Genomic DNA, 20,843 nt, shown 5'->3' on the forward strand with positions numbered 1-20,843 from the left:
CCCATCTCCATCTTCACCATGACAACAGCCTCCAACTAGGGCACAACCAAAGGCTCCCCTTTTTTCCACTGTAAAGCTTTCCCACTCCTCTGTCTTCCTTGGAGGCTTTGCCAAAATGCAAGCGACTGTGGCTGACTCCTTTACTATAGCAAGCTCTGAATAAATAACCTTTGATTGTTCTCATTTGTTTGGTTTCTATTTATTTCCACACAAAAAAGTCCTGACTAGTCTCTGCCCAGTGGATACTTGTAATCTATTTCATTGTATAACTAGAGTGGTATTCTAAAATTCAGAACCTGTCTATGGCCATGCCGACCTGAACAAGCCCAATCCCGTCTGATCTTGGAAACTAAGCAGGGTCAGGCCTGATTAGTACTTGGATAGGAGACCACCTAGGAAAACTAGGTGTTGTAGGTGTAAAAAAATTTTAAAAAATAAAATAAAATAAAAAATAAGGGATTGTAAGCTGACAAAGTCCTTGCAATCTGTGAGGTCAACCAAGAGTTGCCTCACCTAAAAATAAATAAATAAATAAAAATTAAAAAAATAAAATTCAGAACCTGTATTGTCAGTGATCTGTATATTTTTTAATTATACCCATTTTTAATTAGTCTCATTGCCTTCAGGACCAGGCTCAAATTCTTAAGAAGAATACATGAGACCTCAAATTCAACTGTTAACATTTCAACATTTCTTCAGGTAAAACATCTTACTCAATTCATGATACACCAAACACTATTGTTCCTCTAATTGTTTTTAAACAGTCTGATGTTATTTTCTTTAATGAGGTCATCTGTTTTTTCCACTATTTTATTCCTTTTTTATCTTTTGAGACTGTTCTACCTTTTCCTTAAAGAATCTTATGCTGTTTCCAAGACTTATTTGACTTTTTTCTCTACTATATTCTAATAATATCCTGAAGTTACTTCTACTTAGCATTTTCATACTCATAATTTATATACTTACATGTATCACCTGCTAAACTGGGAATCTCGAGTGTGAGATTTTAGTCTTAATAAATTTTCTATCCACAGAAATTAGACCAACATAATAGGCCCTCAATAAATAATATTGGTGATTTTATTTGTGGCCTTGACTTACTTGTTACCTGTATAAGTATTTAATAATTGATACCCAATGAATATAATGTATTTGCATTGTTTTCCAATATAAAAATATAATTTTTGATCATCATCAATAATCACATACTTCCTTCCTGATCAGCAGCAGCAAAAAGAACTAAGAGAAACAATGCAGTAGATTTACTCTGTAGAATATTGGTCATATCTCATGTACCTTCTCCTCCCATTTGCTCGGGACCATCATTTCCCAGACTCTCAACCACTTCCTCGGGCTTGTCTACCACTGAACATAGCTTGAGCCCATGTGCTTTTGCTGATTTGGGTGTACTAGAAGTTTGCCTAGTAGGGCTGGACCTTCTTTCTTTGTTATCTCTATGCAATCATACCAGAATGCCTTATGACCTCACTTCTTGACCTCTCCCACCAGTTTGCAATTGAATGAGACATTCACCACAAGGCATATGATCTGGCTTCTTGAGTTAATAAAGAAGGACTAGAATATACATATATATATTGTTTGTTTGTTTGTTTTCCCCTATGGAAAACTTTGACCATTGAGAAAGAAGTTTAGAGAGATTTGGGCAAATAAATGTACTTTTTTTTTTTTTCTCCCTCCTTTTGGCTGTATCATGTTGCTGAGATATGTCCTATGTTGCAGAGTGAATATACCTGCTCTCACTTGACTTGCTTTCTTTCCTTTCCTGTTTTACTATTTTCTTCATTCTTGTTGCCCTGGGATTGTACCTCTTAAATCAAAGACTAGCAATAATCCTTGCCTCAGGTTTTGTTTTTTAAGGATCAAGTTTTAAAATAGGATGGATATAAATGTTAGCCTGCCTGAAGAGCTTATGATTTAAATTACTGACAAATATTGTATAACCAATAGTAGCAGAAAGCTTGTCTTTGGCAAAGTGGAGTTTTTAGCCTCTTACATTGTTATGTGTAGACCCAGTAGGATGCTGGAGTTTTTAGCCTCTTACATTGTTATGTGTAGACCCAGTAGGATGCTAAAGTCAAAATCCCAAGAATGTGTGCATGTATTCATTATTCTATGCATAACCTATGCTGAGATAATGAAAAATCTTAATAGGTATCAGCTAAGCAAAGTGATCTTGTGAGCCATATGTTAGTTTCCTAGACAAGGTTGAAGAACTTGATCCATGTGTGCATCTCACTTCCCACTTGCCCCTTTTTGTATTAGTCCTTGAGAACCTCTGCCTTAAAGTCTTTGAGGAAAAGCATGAACAAAAGGTATAATCAAGTACGGAAAAGCAGACATTTGTAGCAATTGATGCCTGATAAAGCTGTAAACCGTACGTGATATTTGGAGACATACGCTTGCCACGGTGAGAGTAAATAAGCCTGCTACTGCGGAGCCCATGAAGCCAGGGAGTCTTTTGAGAGTTCTGTGTAGAAAGGGAAGTGTTCATTGTGTCCAAATATGTGCACTGGTTGCTCTTTATATATTATTTTAAAATACAAAACCCGTCACCTCTACAAGAGTGGGCTGTTTATCAATATTGGCACTCTGGGGGCATCTTCATCTACTTGAAAATGATATTGAATTTGATGTCATGATATGTTTCAAAAGAATATCTCTGCACACAGAAAAATACTGCAGTTTGACAATCCTAGGTTTGTGTCGCAGGAAGAAAGAATTTAACTGAATTGAGGGAATGAGTCTGTGCACAGCTGGCAGACTTCTCCCTGTTATCAACATAAAGTCTTGACTTCTCCTCTAGAGAAGAGGAGAAGCAAAGGTTCCTCACAGGATGTCAATAAAACTTCAAAATGGGTGATAGACTTGTAACTTTTTAAGGCATTGATTCCTAGGATTCTAAGCCATTTTTCAAATTGAAAAAAATTCTGAGAAAAGAGGCCTTTCTATGCAAAATTTAAAACAAATATTCTAATGCAATGTTTCTATTTATAGTATTTGTGTGCTTTTAAAATATATTTGAAAAACTAATTTTTTTATTATTATTATGTATGTATTTTTACAACTCCTGGTATCATTTGAAATGTAAAGCCCTGTAGGTAGGTGAGAGAAAGTAAAATTATCTATAAATTAAAATTACTGATGAATATCTATATGCTCATTTTGAAATAGAGCATTTGCTTCCTCTGTAGTAAGACAATATTGATATCAAGTTCATGGTCAACTATTCCTCTAACACAGATTTTTATAGTAAACTTAATTGAGGGATTTAAAAAAATCAGTCTTTAAAGACAACATATAAAATATATTGTGATTAGCCTTTTTTTATTTTGCAAGAAATAAATAGTATAGGTACTATACCTGAACAAAAACATTTCTAGAAATTAATTGAAAGTGTATTGCTAAAAATATTAAATAAAATTATTTACATACTTTCATGGAAGTAGTGTGAGACTTAAAAACACTGTATTTGATAAAATATAGTATCTATAGAATATAATTAACTTATGTACATTGAAGTTTTGCTTTACGTTATCTATTTTAGAATAAATACTACAATTAATTTTTGCACTGTATAAGATCTATCATAACCAGACTCCAGATTAAATTCCCACATTTATCTCTCTCAACCATGTACCCAATTCTTTAACCAAATCACTGATTCCTAAATTCATAAAGCATTTTATTCATCTTTGCCTTTGTTTATGCTACTCAATTTACCTGTTAGTCCCTCTTCTATTCTCTTCCCTTCTCTTCCTTGTCCCCTTTTTCATCAAGCAAACTCTCACTCATTTTTAAAGGTGAAATCTTCTCTATAATAGTCTATCTTCTGCAATCAGCCTCCTTCGCATTCCCACAAATGTATCCAGTTAAATTTTATTTATGCCTTTGTTTTAGCTCTTACTATATAGCATTGTTGTTATATGCTACTGTTATTTTTCCTGAGCTCTTTGCAGGGAAAAAAAAAAATCTTGATCATCTTTGTATACCCTACTACCTAGTACAGGGCTTAGCACATGGTTATAGCACATTAAATATTATTGGATTGATGAAGATAAACTTTTATTACATGTCTCTTTAGTCTATCTTTTCTAAAAGTACAGTAAGCTCATATTTTTATCGTGATCTATCATAAATGATTCTATTTGTGCATGTTTGAGAAGATTTTTAGTTTTCTTCATATAAACAATGGCTTAAGTAAACATACAGACCTAGGATTACAATTTGTTCCTTCAAAATTCTATACATAACAATATTTTTTTCTGATAACCAGAAGAAAATATAGGCCAAATATTGAACCTGCCACTTTCAGCAAAGATTCTTTTCTTTTTGAAATCATTGTGACTTTTCAGTCCAAAAGTCATTCTCTTGGCCGCAATTTCTCTGATGTGCCTCTCTGTCCATTGATCATTTCTGTAATTTTCTTATTAAAGTATTCGAGTCGCATTTTTCAATCATAATCTTCTTTGAACAAATTACAAATTTTCTTTACCATGTATCCCTACTTGGAATAAATGCCTTCTAGAAATAATATGATTTTTGAGAGCTCAGGATTATGTGTAAATTTTCTTTCTGGATAACAAAATATCCAGTCAGCGCTCTGCATATAGTTGTCCTTCAAAACAAAATACTGCAGTGAATCAAACAATTGAACAATGGTCTAATAGTTATTCACCTTTTCTATTCCCAGTTTTATAAAATACATAATAAAATTAGTAGTAGATGCAATTTTTTCTATGTTTAATACTATGTATCCCTTTAATAAAAATATATTTGTTTATACTGAATGATTATATGTTTATATGTTGAATTGATGTAGAAGCAATAGGTCATCAACAAACTTTTTTAATTGAATGACTTGGTGTGTCAATCAAAATCCTTGTTTAACTTCGGTGTTTGAAAAGATTTATTAGACTCTGCTATCCTGACAAGCTGTTTTTCCCCATCCCCATTACCTGCCTTGCTGACATCCTGAACAGGTAAAAAATATAAATCCTATAATGGCAAAATGGCTTTTATAATAGTAATATGAAATACAGGGCTCTGCAATCAAGCACATCTTGATTTCACGTTTTCTACTTAAACGTAGCTGTCTGATGAGGATGTTAATCTCATTTTTCTTATCTGTAAAATGGAATGTATCTTCTTCATAGGATTGTTAGAATTTAATGTGAGTATGTAAATAAAGATATTGGCATGGCTTGGTTTGGCCTTAAACATGACTTTACCTAAAAGAAAGTAAATACATTTTTTTAAAAAACATGGCTTTTAATTGGAGGATTAAATAAGAATGGTTATAGAAAACTAGAAAGTCCTGTCTTTTTTTTTTTTACCAATAGCTGTTATTCTTTTAAGCATTTTTAGAGGAGATTTCATAGTAAACAAGTAATTTTATGCTTCTACTTGTTGCAGCCCTTTGAAGGCTGACTTAAGATGTGTTATAGGAAGAATTCTAAGTTCTTTAAGAAGAGCTCAAAAAGAAAACTGAATATCTTTGTAATTTTGGTGAAATCTAATTGTATTTCTCTGTTTTACTAAATAAACTATTTGCCTTCCCCATCCTTTGCCATCCTCCCCCGTACTTAGGGGTGTTTCCAGTGATTTGGCAATTTGTTCGTAATAGGGAGAATAATATATAATTAAAACTTGATTTCATGCCTGATTTGATTACAGGGTACTGATTAAATCAATGCTAGCAAATTCCATTTAATTCAGTGATTAGGAGAAGGGCGTTTTCCCATACAGCTTTAAGAGACCAATCACCTAGGTAAAATTTCCTATCCTTTAAGGTGGGGATGCCTGAATCAGGCATTAAAAAATAAATTCATGATTTTATATGTAAATTTATTAACAACAGGCTTTTAAGTTTTCCTGAGAAACTGGGTCTCTAGGTCCCTGGATAAATGAATGCAAAGCGATCTCCTTTTTTAGTTTAATAGCATTTATTACTTCAGAGTCTTGACAAGTCCCACTATTACATTTCACTTTTTGAAAATTGGCAGTGTGCTAAGCCTAGTACCTGACATAGCATTTGATATCTTGCCCAGTAGGTTTACAACTTAATTCATTAAACCAAATCATTTTCATTAGAACACTGGCCTCATGCGTTACTACTAGCACTAAAATAAATCATTTTATTCTGTCCATTATGGCAAGTGATACAACTGATACATTTATTAAGTTAAAGTGTTCTCTCAAATTCTCATGTTCAATTATTCTTGACACAACTCACTATGCTGATGGCTCTCTCAGGAATCATTATAAGGATAAATTCCAGATTTTGTTTCCTGGTATTAATGTTTCTCCACAGTTTGATTACAGCCTACTTTGCCAACCTCATCACCTACTAATATCTCCCCAAATCTTCCACAGCAACCATGCTGTTCTATTCACAGACCAAAAGTCTACAAGGAACACTTCACCAACTCTTTGTTTAGGCAAACTCTACCCTTCCTTTGTGATCCCATCTAACCCCACCTCTTTCATGAAGTCTTTTCCTTCTTACCTGTACCTTTCCTTTACACTGAATGATACATTCTGCTGATGACAGTCTTTTGCCATTGTCCTTAGTGTTGTTAATAGGTATCATTATGCTCACTTTTCAGGTGACTATTCCTTGAATTTCTAATTTGGTTTATATTTATATAAGGATAGAAACTATTCTGCTATAGTTATCCCTAGCCACTAAAAATTTAGTACCAAATACATTAAAAAAAAAAAAAAAAAAAACCTGTTCACATTAAAAATATCTCAGTACTTGCCTATTGTATTTTGCCTGGAGTCAGAGGAGGATTAAAAAAAAAGATAATAAATCAACTTTAAGCCTTTGCATCTCATATTGGTGGTCACTATTCTTAGTTCTTTAAATCTACTATGTGATGAAATGCTCAGACTATAGTTGCTTCTAGCTACACTTTCTATAATTATGGAGTAATATGCCCAAGAAAAGTGACATTTATTAAATTCTTAACATGTATGGAGACTTCTATAAATCCCTAATTTCCAATTCATCTTTAGCTCTGTGTGTGCTATATATTCCTCGATTCTTCTTGAACTTCACTTTTTGGATGCACTAAACAGTGCTATTATATTATCACTTGTACACATTCTTTTTTCAGGCACTGTGGTGCAAAAGTATTAAATTGAAAAACATTGCTTAATGAGAAGTCACAGTAGCAGAGACTCCACATCTTTCTGAATTTCAGATAGCTCACTCTAGTGATTCTTGATTGAGTGATGGTGATATGATGCTAGAAAATTTTTTGACCAAGAATATGCACAATAGTTTTATTTACTAGCTTTCGTTGGCTGAGAGCATTAGTTAGGTATAAAATATATACTAATAGCATAATCTTATAGATTGGTACATATTTATGTTATATATATGTGTATGTGTGTGTGTGTCAGTATATATACATATATATATATATATGTATTAAATGTTTCAGAGAACAATAGCATAATAAAATAATGGTTTCCCTAGGATACTGGAAAAATAGATCATACTTATTAAAAATTAAAGCCACAAAATATATGAGAAAGTATACTTGAATAATTACTTCAGTTATATAAAACAGATGATCTGCTACTTCAATTATTTTCTTAAATATTCCGTTTAAATCTGAAAATATTTATTTAATACATTGGAAATACTTTAAGAACCAAGGATCCAAAGCCTCCAGCCTGGACTTTAGATGTTAACATATTGAGGAAAAGAGAGGTTGCATCATATAACTATTAAAAAATATCAACATCTAAACTCTCAAACTATGTATACCATAGTGATAATCTTTAATATGTGAATTGTACTAGGCTACAGTCCCATTTATTATGTGTTTCCTCACATTCCTAGTGAATATATATGTCTTTGCAACTGTAAATAATGATGTAATGACTGTGGAGGTGCAGGTATCTTTTTGAGTTAGTGTTTTTATTTTTTCAGACAAATATCTAGAAGTAGAATTGCTGGATCATATGGTAGTTCTATTTTTAACTTTTTGAAGAAACTCCATACTGTCTTCCATAGTTCCTGCACCAATTTACACTACAACCAAAGTTATGCAGGGGTTCATTTCCCTGTTCTCCACATCCTCTCCAATACTTATTATTTCTTGTTGTTTTTTTTTTTAATAGTAGCAATTTAAACAGGTGTGAGGTGATATCTCATTGTGATTTTGATTTGGACTTCCTTGATAATTAGTGATGTGCACCTTTTCAAGTACCTGTTGACCATTTGTGTGTCTTTCTTGGAAAAATGACCATTCAGGTCCTTTGTCCACTTTTTAATTGGAAACATATATATTGCTATTGCATTGTATAAGTTATTTACATATTTTGCATATTAATCTCTTATTAGACATAAGATTTGCAAATATTTTCTCACATTTAATAAGACGCCTTTTCGTTTTGTTGATAATTTCCTTTTTTTGTGCAGAAGATGGCACTTTTAAGAACAAAATCTAGAACAATTAATAGTTACACTGGGACATAACAGTAATCCATAACTAGTCAAGACAGACTAGGCAAATCTGATTATCCTGTATTAAAAGGAAAGACAAAGCAATCATGAGATCTAAGACAGGCTTTAGATTGTCCTGAATTCCCCTGCACTGAAAGCAAATATCTCTGTGTGTGTGTATGTGTGCATATATGTCCATGTTTTCTTTTTAGTCCTCTCAAAAGGTTCATGATCCTAAAAGATTAAGGATCAATAAATTTTCTTCATTTGTCCTCTGCAAATTCCTTTAATAGATTATCCTATATTAGACTCAGTTTCTATCACAGTCTCCATTTTTTGATGTACCTATTTTATAGTCTGAAGATTCCATGTGCTGCTTTGTTCAGTCTCAAGGGGGTCATTCATTCACTGCCAAAAATTTAATTAGCACCTATAACACATTATTCTATACCCTGGGATATGAAGGTGAATAAGGTTTAACTAAGTCATTGAAGAACTTGCTAGTTAGTGAGGATGTAAACAAAGAAACAAAAGTTATACTTCTTGTAATGCTCTGATGTACCACACACTTACCAGATTAGTAAAAACCACTGAAAATAGAAACATAATCTCAATTTAAATTCTAAAAATGGACAGTACTATTGGTTACATGATCTTAAGCTTTGTCATCTCAATAGTTACTTTTCTTTCTGATCTTTCTAAGTGTACTACAAAGTTGCTGCACGTAGACCCTCTGTGTCCTAAATTGAACTAACCATGGCATTTTCCATATAGAAGGATTCTCACATTATGACAACATCTTTTCATAAGTCAGTTCTGCTCTTTCAGCATATTCTGCAGGGTGGGGGATGGTGGTATTGTCTCTGGATTTTCCTAGAGAGAACCACTATGTACATCATAACCTCCCATATACCCATTGTTATTTGCAGAATTATAGGGATATTTCTCTGTGGTCACTTCAGTTTACCAATTTTAATCACCCATGAATTTATAGGAGTTGGTTATCTAAAGTCACCTCTCAGTACGTTTTTGCAAAGTAAACTGCTAAATTCACCCCAACTTTGAGCAATACTTTCGCCAAATATAGCTCATATATCCGGGCTATAATTACCTTTTTTAATTCTGATTTGAAAACAGATACTAATCTTCTGCTCTGGATTTTTGATTGCATATTTGATTAATGCAATAATCTTAAGATTTAAAGAAAAAATAAAGTTCTACTAAATAAAGACACAGAGTTGTACTAAAAGCTCTCTGTGTTTTATGTATTATAATAAGTTGTTTTATCTAAACGTCTTCATTTTAAGCCAATAACATACTACCTGATGATTAAACATCACCCATGCTTATAACTTTGCCATTACTACAATATATTTGAACAGTATTCTTTGGTTTGTATTTTTTGGTTTATATTCTCAGATTTTAAACAGTTCTGAAAGGAGATCCATAAAACAGCTGATAAAAATTGCTATTGAATATAATATGAAATTTAAAGAATATATGTAACCTGGAAGTATCAAATTTCCTTAGGCAGAAACTATCAGCAGAATGAGACTCTTCCGTGATGTACACTCCCAAACCTAAGGAAGCATTCTTTATAATTGTTAAGGAAACTGGCATCAACTACAGTGAAAATATGCAAAACAATGTGAAATATGTGTACCAATTTTCAAGAAGACAATTTGGCCTTGGAAATATTTTGATAGACTTCAAATCACACAATTCCATTTTACATCTGCTATAAAACTCAACTCATATTTTAAAACTCATTTTTAAATTCCTTAAGGAAATGTAGGGTCTAAATCAATTTTGTGATTATCACCCACTTCTTTGCAAACTTTGAATATATTATCATTATAATGTAAGCCATTGCACATGAAAATTATAGCAACTCAAAACAATAAGACTTCTTTTAGGTAATAGTGCTTTAAATGTTCCAAGTTTGTTCTGCTAGCTAACATAGATTGCTATAATTAATGAGAGCTGTGCAGTTCATCCAAGGTATAGTAATTTTTTATTGTGTCATTCATGAGAGATTAGAAATTGCACTTTTTTTTCCATTCTCCTGTATAAAGAAAAAGCAGATTGTATTTTTATAACAAACTATTTTAGAAAATTTATTTTTTTGTATATCTATTCATTTGCTTTCAATATTTTCTTTTTCAAAAAGCAAAATATTTTTTTTGTAAGAACCTTACAGAAATGTTGAAAGAAATCTTAAACAGAAATCTAAGCTTTCTTTTTAAGGCTACAGTTTATAAAGAGAAAATATGTACTTGAGAAGCAAACAAAACAACAAAATCTCTATAAATGAAAAGACAAAATAAAAAAATATATGATATACAATTCTTTCATTTTCCAAAGTCCTTAAAAATAATTCTTCAGTGTTATATTTTCCATAATTTATAAACTAGCTCTCTCCATAAAAAATGCAACATTCTTATTTTTGCTTTGCTCATTGGTTTTTATCCTAGTCATTGGCTCCTCTTTCTTCCCTCCGGAAGAACATTGTTTGCAATGTGAAAGGCATGACATCACTTCTTTAAATTCTATACTCTGACTCTTAATAAGACTATTTAAAATTTTTAAATAATGACTTTTATCTCATATTTCAGGCAAAATAATTCTTTATAATGTAACATCAAAGTCATCTCTCTAAAACGTTCTTTCTCTCTCAGTTCCGCTGTTGGGACAGGATTAAACTAATAATATAATACCTTACACTTAGTTGGTACTTAGAAAATGTAGAATTTTGTGTCACATTTTTTTCCCATTCCTTCTTTTGAAAACACTCTTATTTTTTATGCCCTGTTTTCTCTTTTCAGAGACTGAGATTTGACTTCTAATTTCTACTCAGGACTCTTCTTTTACATTCATTGCATGAATAAATTATTCCAAATGACAATTAAGAAAAAAAAAAAGGTTTCTATTACAGGTTTCCTCAATTCCCAGAGAATATCAAAGGATTAATCTTCTTAAAATACAATTTTGTCAAGATATTTTCATTCTCAAAAAATTCAATTGTGAAATGGGAGAAAGTGATAAATAGGCAGAGAACAGATCTTTAGGGCAGTAAAAATACTCTGTATATCATGATGATAGATATATGTCATTATTTACTTGCAAAAACCCATAGAATGCGAAACATCAAGAGTGAACCCTAAAGTAAATTACAGACTTGGTGTGCTTATGATGTATCAGTGCAGGTCCATTAGTTGAGACTAATGTAACATTCTGCTGAAGTATGTTGATAATGGAGGAGGCCATGCACGTTTGGGATGACAAGGCATATAGGAAATATCTTTATCTTCCTTTCAACTTCACCATTACCCAAGAACTGCCCTAAGTTTTTAATTTTTAAAAAATATATATATATTTTATTTAAAAAAATAATGATTACTTAATGGTTAGTCATCTTGGTTTCCTACCTAGTAATCCAAATATTATAAGCTCTGAACAATATACTACTTACCTTTCTTTCTGAACCTACCTTTGTCCCCAATGTGTCACCATAATTCCAACTAAAGTGGTATGCCCGCTTCAATTTAAATTCCTTATGAAGATTTTCTTTCCTTTAGGTACACTTGTGCTCACTATTGCTCTAAATCTTAAAAATCTCTCATCTCCTTGCATATCCAAATCTTATTCATGCTTAAAGCCTAATACACATTTCACACATTTCAGTAAAGTTTTCCTGAACATGCTGTCCTATGGTAACCCCTCCCCCTTATTAAGGAAATAAAATATTGCGGGCTTCATTAATAGACAAAACTGGATGCAAATGTTGATTCTGTCTCTTACCAACTTGTGATCCTGGACATATTTTTTTTTTTTTTTTAAATAAAGCCAGAGAAACTTAGGGAAAGGATCTTCCAGACATACAACTATGCAAATATGGTAACAATTTTCCCAAGCTTAGGAATATGGAAGTTTAATATATCAATCATGAAAACAATGTAGCATTTTGTATTTTAGCCACTTAAACTGAATATGTTATTTATTTGTGCAAAGTATATACATATTAACCATTATCTAAGTATGACAGAATTCCCAAAAGAAACAAGAGGAAAATCTTTAGTTCTAATCACATGGCCTCTGGACAAAACAGAGTGTGGAGATTCAGAGCATATTCTCAAATCTGAAGCAATGGCTTTATGCAACATTTATTTTTAAAAACCAATTAATGAAATTTTTATAGTAAAGCAGGAAACCAAGAACTATTTTACCAGGAAATGGTTTTAATAGTTATCAGCTAATAAATGTCAAATATTACTATTTTTAACTGGAAAAAAAATTTTTTTAAATACTCTGGTGTGTTTTAAACAAATATATATTTATACATATACATATATATATGTACATATATATATACACATACATATATTCATTCAACATTCCTCTATTTTTTAAATGCATAGAAAACTATTTTATGATTGATTAAAAATAATTTCTAACAACTCCACCAGTGTGTTTTGTCTTTTTCCTATGACATACAACTTAAAGTAGATAGGATGGCTTGACTTTTATTGTGATGACTGCATGAAATACTCCAAATCTGTTAACCAGAGGCCTCACTAAATAAGAGACTCTTTTAAATGTATATATAAAATACACACCATGAATTGTTGAAATTTTCTGGTTTGGGTTAGATTTCCATCATTGAATAAGAAATCTGGAAAAGCTGTTTCAACAATAAACAAGGAACCAGCTGACTAAACTCCAATAACTTAAAAGATAGCAAGGAGGAGGAATAAAACTAAATCAACATTTGACAGCAAGAAATGTGGCCCTATAGGTGGGATTCTGGCAAATTCTTTTGTAAATGATTTTAAGTGAAAATTTAAACTGAGGTGTATTGAAAAGCCATTAAAGTATGTATTAACCTTCATTTAGGCATTAAAATATCATCCAAAAATTAATCTATATAGAAATCACTCAAATATCAATTAAAAGACATCGAAATGGGAAGGGAGGTATGTATTGCAACTTATCCTAGAAAAACTCAGCGGAAGATGGAAGACATTAAAATATTGAGATCACATTTAATCAGCAATTTCAAATACCTACAGAGTAGTTGCATACGTTTAATGCAAATGGTAATATTGCTAAATTATTTTATTACCAAAACACATAACTAGTTCTACCTAAAATATGCATCAAATATTTAAGACAGTGTTTAAATCTTTTTTACATAGAGGAAAGCTGAAAATACTGCCCAGTGATGCTGTCCCACACTGCTGCAAACTTTTTGTATTCCTAGACAGTATATCCAAATTATATTATTAGAAGTATAAAAATAGGTGATTTTTTTTCCCAGAACATAATCTAATTATCTTTCATAATATATTAATAATTGCCTGTGTAGAAATTAAGATGATTTGCCCTGTGCCTCAATAAGATACAGAAATTTAATCACCAAAGTGTCCGAACAGTGTTCACAGATTCAAGTATTTTAATTCCCAACAGTTCTGGTAAGGAGTATCAAAATCATACTTCAAAAGCAAAATACTATTTAAAAATAACTCAATCAGCACAATATGTGCAGTATTAAAACCAGATTTATCAATCAGTGAAATTAAAAACAAATTACAGATATTTATAGGTAAATGTTAAAAATATAAAATAAATTTCTATGGCTTCCTTATCAGAGAATTCCAATTGTTTGCTAGTCTGAGATGCTGGTTCTACACCTCAACCCATTTATTTTGTACATTTGATCTTGATTATTCTTTCAGTTAATGTTATAGGGAACATTTCAGGATCAAACAGATTTCTGCCGCAAGTATCACCATTTCTCATTGTTACTACCGTAAATAAATCTGGCTTTTCTAGCTGCTCTTCTCTCTTGCTTGCTAAATCGCTCCTCTTTTCTGCTGTGCCTTTTTTCTCTTACCTGATTTTCTTCAAATTCATGTTTGTACTTCAAGTCTCATTCTTTCTTTAATTTTATTAAATTTATTGAGGCGACAATGGTTAATAAAACTATATAGGTTTCAAGTGTACAATTCAATAATACATCATATACATATTGCATTGCGTGTTCCCCACCCAAAGTTAAATTTCCTTTTGTCACCATATATTTGACTCATTTTATCATTATCTCCCTCTCACCTATCCCCATTCCTCTGGTAACCACTAAACTTATGTTTACATGTATGAGTTTCTGTTTGTCTTGTTTGTTGCTTTCAGTTTTATAGCCCACACATAAGCGAAATCATATGGTTCTCAAATTTTTCTGTCTGACTTATTTTACTTAGTGTGATAATCTCAAGATCTATCCATGTTGTTACAAATGGTAATATTTCATCTTTTCTTATAGCTGAGTAATAATATTCCATTGTATACATATACCACATCTTTATCCAGTCATCAAACAAAGGGCACTTCTAATGCTACTTCCCTCTACATTTCCTTTTCTTGCCTCCCTTTCATGTTTCAAGGACTCTGTGTGGTCTAATCAAGTTCTTCAGGTGCTGCCTTTTTTCTCAGCTTGGTGGGAGGGGCTATTTACCCTTCAGAAAATCTGCATCATGTAGATTTTGAGAAGAAAAGATTGGGTCATTGAGATTTAGAGGGCAATTCTTGCTATGAATCTAAGCAAATCTATACTATTTTTTGTTTCTTTAGTTTCAGGCAACTTCCAGTAGAATAAAAGCTACATATCAAATGTGGCAGCCCCAAGGAATGGCAGAAATTGAGTTCAGTGTATTTGCAGCATGGTGATTACCATTATATATTCCTTCCCTTTAAGCTATTTTACTTTCAGTTCTTCTTGACATTCCCTTTGACTATAAGCTTTAGGAATGCCATGACACAGAATTGGCCACCCTGTTTTATCTGTGGGGGGAGATGAGAATGGAGAAAATGGCTGTGAGGAAAAAGGAAATGCTGATCATAGTTAACCAAGGGACAGGGTTGGAAATCTCATTCGTACAGATGTGATTGATGTTTCCTGAAATCTTCATATCTCAAGAACACCTTCCTCGCTACACAGTATATTTTTGGATAAACTGAAGAGTGAGCATAAGTTAAAATTTCTCTTAGGAAGATTTCATATAGAGAAATGAGAATTAGCAGAAGCATAAATAGGGTAGGGAAAAAGAAGAAGTAGATAAAACAAACAAACAAACAAAGATAAAAATGACTAAGTTTTCCAGTTTTCCCAAAACTGGACTGTATCTTTATTGCTACACTATATATCCTACAAGCATCATTCAGGGAGAAATAATTATGCATTTTAATTGTAAATAAAATTCTTTTTTATACATCAAAAAAAGAATATGTAAAGATAATAGGTCAGGACTTGAAAGAATGCTTATGTATTGTTGAAGTGGAAAGAAAGTAGGAATGGTTTTAACTCATACAGCCAACTTACTAGTGTACGAACTTAGTTAGCTCCAGATATCTGAAGTTCTTGAATATAAAATAAAAATTCTCCGTGATCTCAAATTCAACATTTATAGAAGAATGACATTGAAAATATTTAATAATAACAATAATTTAAATTTATTAACTTTTTTTTGTGCCAGGCACTGTGCTAACATTTACATATATTATCTATTTTAATATTCACAACAACCTAACAGTGTTATGAGTGCTATAAATTATTTTATACATAGAGAAATAGACTTAGAGGAACCAAATAACTTGACCAACATTATATATCTGAGATATTATAGTGCCAATATTTAAAATCTGCCTTAGTTCAAATCTCAGAATCTTAACCATTGGATTATATGTCTTATACTATGTTTATCTCTTCTTTCTCAAATTTTTCTTCAAAAAGCAATACTCTCTTGGCAATCAAATTATCTACTGTAGTATGCCCATGTGATCTAGATTGTTTTAACTACAATTTGAGAATAGATTTTGCTTTTATAAAAGCTATTAAATAATTATATCTTATTGAAATATATTTATATTATTTACATATTATCCGATGGAGTTGTATTTATAAAGATGTGAGGCTAAAACAGCTGTAGCTATTTTGCCCTGTGAAGCTAGACCCTGAGTAGGATAGGAAAAAGAGCTAAGATGGACAGAGAGAAATTAGACCTTAATGATACTGTGTAAGCACCTACATTAAGTTGCACCTGATGCCAAATCTTCTCTTAAATATTTCAATCACATAAGCCAGGTCATTTGGAGTATCCAGCAATTGCAGCAGAAATGGTCATGGCTGACATTTTTCCTCCAGGTTATAAACAGTAGATCTAAAACAGTTACAAACTAGAAACAACAAGTGTCTATCAGTAGAAAAGTGTATAAATAAATTATAGTCTACATAATGAAATTAACATATACAATAACATAATAAACTTCAAATACTTGGTTACGTGAAAGAACTCAGGCAGAAAAGTCAAAATACTGTGAGAATCTCTTTAATGAAAATTCAGAAAGTGGATGCTCTCAAAATAGGAGAGGAATTGATTTGAAAAGAACATGAAGGAATATTTTAAATTGTTAAAAATTTTTATATATTGTGTGGTATTTTATGAATATTCAAATCTCAAAACTCACAAAATTACTTAAAATGTATTCGTTTTATTGAATATTGACTATACCTCAATTTCAAAAGATAATATTCTATTCTTCTGTTTAAATCAGTGATATCTATATCTGTTATGCAATATGCAGTAACTATTAGCCCCATGTAGCTATGTCATTAAAAATTAAATTAAAAATTTATTTCCTTAGTTGCACTAGCCAGCCACATTTCAAGCACTCAATAAGCATACATAGCTAGTGGCCTCTATATTGGTTGGTGCAGATATATAATATCCCTATCACTGCAGAATGTTCTATTAGGCAGTGTTAATCTAATAGAATGGCATATAATCAGTGTTTGAGCAATAACCATTATCTGTCGATAACTGATTTAGTTGATTCCCCTGACTCTCTAACTACTACTTGTTTCAAGTGTACAATTCAACAGTAAGTCATATGTGTGTGTGTGTGAGTGACTGTGTGTATGTCATTTTTTGTTCACCGCCCATAGTTAGATTTCTTTCTGTCACTACATATTTGATACCTTTTACTCCTATCTACATCCCCTTTCCCCACCTTCCCTCTGTTAACCACTAATCCACTACCCTCTGGTAACCACTAGTCCCTAATCCATGTCCATGAGTCTCTGTTTGTTTGCTCTGTTTGTTCGTTGCTTTTAGGATTATATCTCATATATATGTGATATAATGTGGTTTTCAACTTTTTCTGTATGGCTTGTTTTGCTTAGCATGATTATCTCAAGGTTTACTCGTGTTGTCACAAATGGCAGTATTTCATCTCTTCTTATGGCTGAGTAATATTCCACTGCATATAAATACCACACCTTTTTTATCAAATCATCTATTGTTGGACACTTTGGTTGCTTCCATGTCCTGCCCATCATGAATAATGCTGCTGTGACCATTGGTGTGCAAATATCTTTTTGAATATATGATTTCATAGTGTCTGTACCAATTTGCAGTCCCCAGCAGTGTATGAGGGTTAGTTTTCTCTACATCATCTCCAACATTTATTATTTGTCCTGTTGATAATAGCTATTCTAACATTTATGACATGGTATCTCATTGTGGTTTTGATTTGCAGTTCTCTAATAGCTAGTAAAGTTGAGCATCCTTTCATATGTTTGTCAGCCATTTGTATGTCTTCTTAGGAGAAGTGTCTGCTCAGGTCTCTGCCCATTTTTAAATTAGATTGTTTGTTTTTGTTGTTTTTGAATTGTATGAGTTCTTTGTATACTTTGTATGTTAGACCCTGATGGGAGGCGTTGCTTGCAAATATATTTTTCCATTCGGATGGCTGTCCCTACCTCATTGATATTTTCTTTTGCTGTGCAGAAGCTTTTTAATTTAATATAGTTCCATGCATTTATTTTGCTTTTCTTCCCTTGCCTTTGAGGTCAAATTCATAAAATCTCTTTAAGTTCAAGGTCCATGAGTTTAGTTCCTATGTTTTCTTCTATGCAATTAATTGTTTCAGGACTTATATTCAGGTCTTTAATCCATTTTGAGTTAATTTTGGTGTGCGATGATAGACAACAGTCTTGTTTGATTCTTTTGCAGATGACTTCCCAGTTTTCCCAGCATCATTTATTGAACAGGCTTTCCTTTCTACATTGTGTTTTTGGATCTTTTGTCAAAAATTATTTGCCCATATAAATATCGGTTTACTTTTGAACTCTCCATCTGTTCCACTGGTCTGTGTGCCTATTTTTCTGCCAATACCATGCCATTTTGATTACTGTTGCCTTGTAGAATAATTTGAAGTCAGGCAGAGTGATGCCTCCAGCCTTGTTCTTTTTTCTCAGAATAACTTTAGCAATTCGGGGGCTTTGGTGCTTCCATACAAATCTGATTTTTTTTGTTCTATTTCTTTAAAAAAAAGTGACAATGGGATTTTGATGGAGATTGCATTTAATTTGTATAATGCTTTAGGTAATAAGGTCATTTTAACTATGTTCATTCTTCCAATCCAAGAAAATGGATTATCTTTCCATTTCTTCATATCTTCTTCAGATTCTTTTAATAGGGTCTTATAGTTTTCATTTCCTTCACATGTTTTATTGGATTTATTCCTAGATATTTTATTCTTTTTCTAACAATTGCAAAAGGAATTATTTTTCCACTTCTTTTTCTGACAATTCATTATTAGAGTATAGGAACACTATGGATTTTTTTAATATTGATTTTGTATTCAGAAACTTTACTGTTTCTAGTAGTGTTCTTGTGGGGTCTACAGAGTTTTCTACATAGAAAATCGTGTCATTGGCAAATAATGACAATTTAACTTCTTCTTTTCCAATTTGGATGCCTTTTATATCTTTCTCTTGCCCGATTGCACTCACTAGGACTTCCAATGTTATATTGAATAACAGTGGCGATAGTGGACAGCCTTGTCTTGTGCCTAATCTTAGAGGGAAGGTTTTTAGTTTTTCACCATTAAGTATAATGTTGGCTGAGGGTTTATTATGTATGGTCTTTATTATGTTAAGTTACTTTCCTTCTATACCAATTTTATTAAGAGTTTTGATCATAAGTGGATCCTGTATCTTGTCGAAAACTTTTTCTGCACCATATGATTCTTATTTTTTAACTTGTTTATGTAGTGTATCACATTATTCGATTTGTGTATGTTGATCCATCCCTGTAACCCTGGAATGAAGCCCACTTGATCATTATATATAATCTTTTTAATATGTTGCTGTATTTGGTTCGCTAGTATTTTATTTAGGATTTTTGCATCTGTGTTCATGAGAGATATTGGTCTGTAGTTTTTTTTTTTTTTTTTTTTGGTATTATCTTGACCAGATTTTGGTATCAGGGTAATACTGATCTCATAAAATGAGTTAGGAAGTAATGCTTCCACTTCAAGATTTTGGAAGAGTTTGAGGAGAATAGGTATTAAATCTTCTTTGAATGTTTGGTAGAATTTGCTGGTGAAGCCATCTGGTCCTGGACTTTTACTTTTGGTAGGCTTTTAATGATCATTTGAATTCTCATACCGTTGATCAGTCTATTTAGATTTTCCAGTTCTTCTTAATTCAGTCTATGAAGGTTATATCTTTCTAAGTGCTTGTCTATTTCTTCTAAGTTATTAAATTTGATGTTATATTTTTTCATAGTATTCTTTTACAATCCTTTATATTTCTCCAGTGTCTGTCACAATTTCTCCTCTTTCATCCCTGATTTTATTTGTATTCTCTTTTTGTTTAGTGAGTTTAGCCAGGGGTTTGTCAATTTTATTAACCTTCTCAAAGAACCAGCTCTTTGTTGCATTTATTTTTTCATTGTTTTTTTTTCTTTCGTTTGTTTTCAGTTTCGTTTAATTCTGCTCTAATTTTGATTATTTCTTTTCTTTTGTTGATTTTAGGCTTCATTTGTTCTTCCTTTTCTAATTGTTTAAGAGGAAACATTAGGTTGTTTATTTGGGCTCATTCTTGTTTTTGTTTGTTTGGTTGGTTGGTTGGTTGGTTTGGTTTGGTTTGGTTTTTGTTTTTGAGATAGGCCTGTAATGATATGAACTTTTTTCTTATTACCACTTTTACTGTGTCCTCAAAGTTTTCAAATGTTGTCTTATCATTATCATTCATTTCTATGTATCTCTTTATCTCCCTTTTAATTTCTTTTCTGATCCAGTCATTCTTTAGTAGCATGTTGTTTAATCTCCATGTATTTGTGGTTCTTCCAGCTTTCTTTTTATAGTCAATCTCCATCTTCAAAGAATGATGATCAGAGAATATGTTTAGTATGATTTCAACTCTCTTATATTTGTTGAGGCTATCTCCGTGTCCCAGTATGTGATCAATCTTTCACATTCCATGTGCACTAAAGAAGAATGTATAAGCAGCTGTTTGCAGATG

The 20,843-nt window shown here is 31.9% G+C and overlaps 1 pseudogene; it reads left to right on the plus strand.

Moving 5' to 3' along the window:
• Window positions 1-298: 298 nt before the first annotated feature.
• Window positions 299-417, plus strand: LOC120588557 (uncharacterized; annotated as a pseudogene).
• The last annotated feature ends 20,426 nt before the right edge of the window (window positions 418-20,843 follow it).

The sequence above is a fragment of the Pteropus medius genome, unplaced genomic scaffold, assembly GCF_902729225.1.
Source record: "Pteropus medius unplaced genomic scaffold, Ma_sr-lr_union100, whole genome shotgun sequence".
In the NCBI taxonomy this organism is placed as follows: Eukaryota; Metazoa; Chordata; class Mammalia; order Chiroptera; family Pteropodidae; genus Pteropus; species Pteropus medius.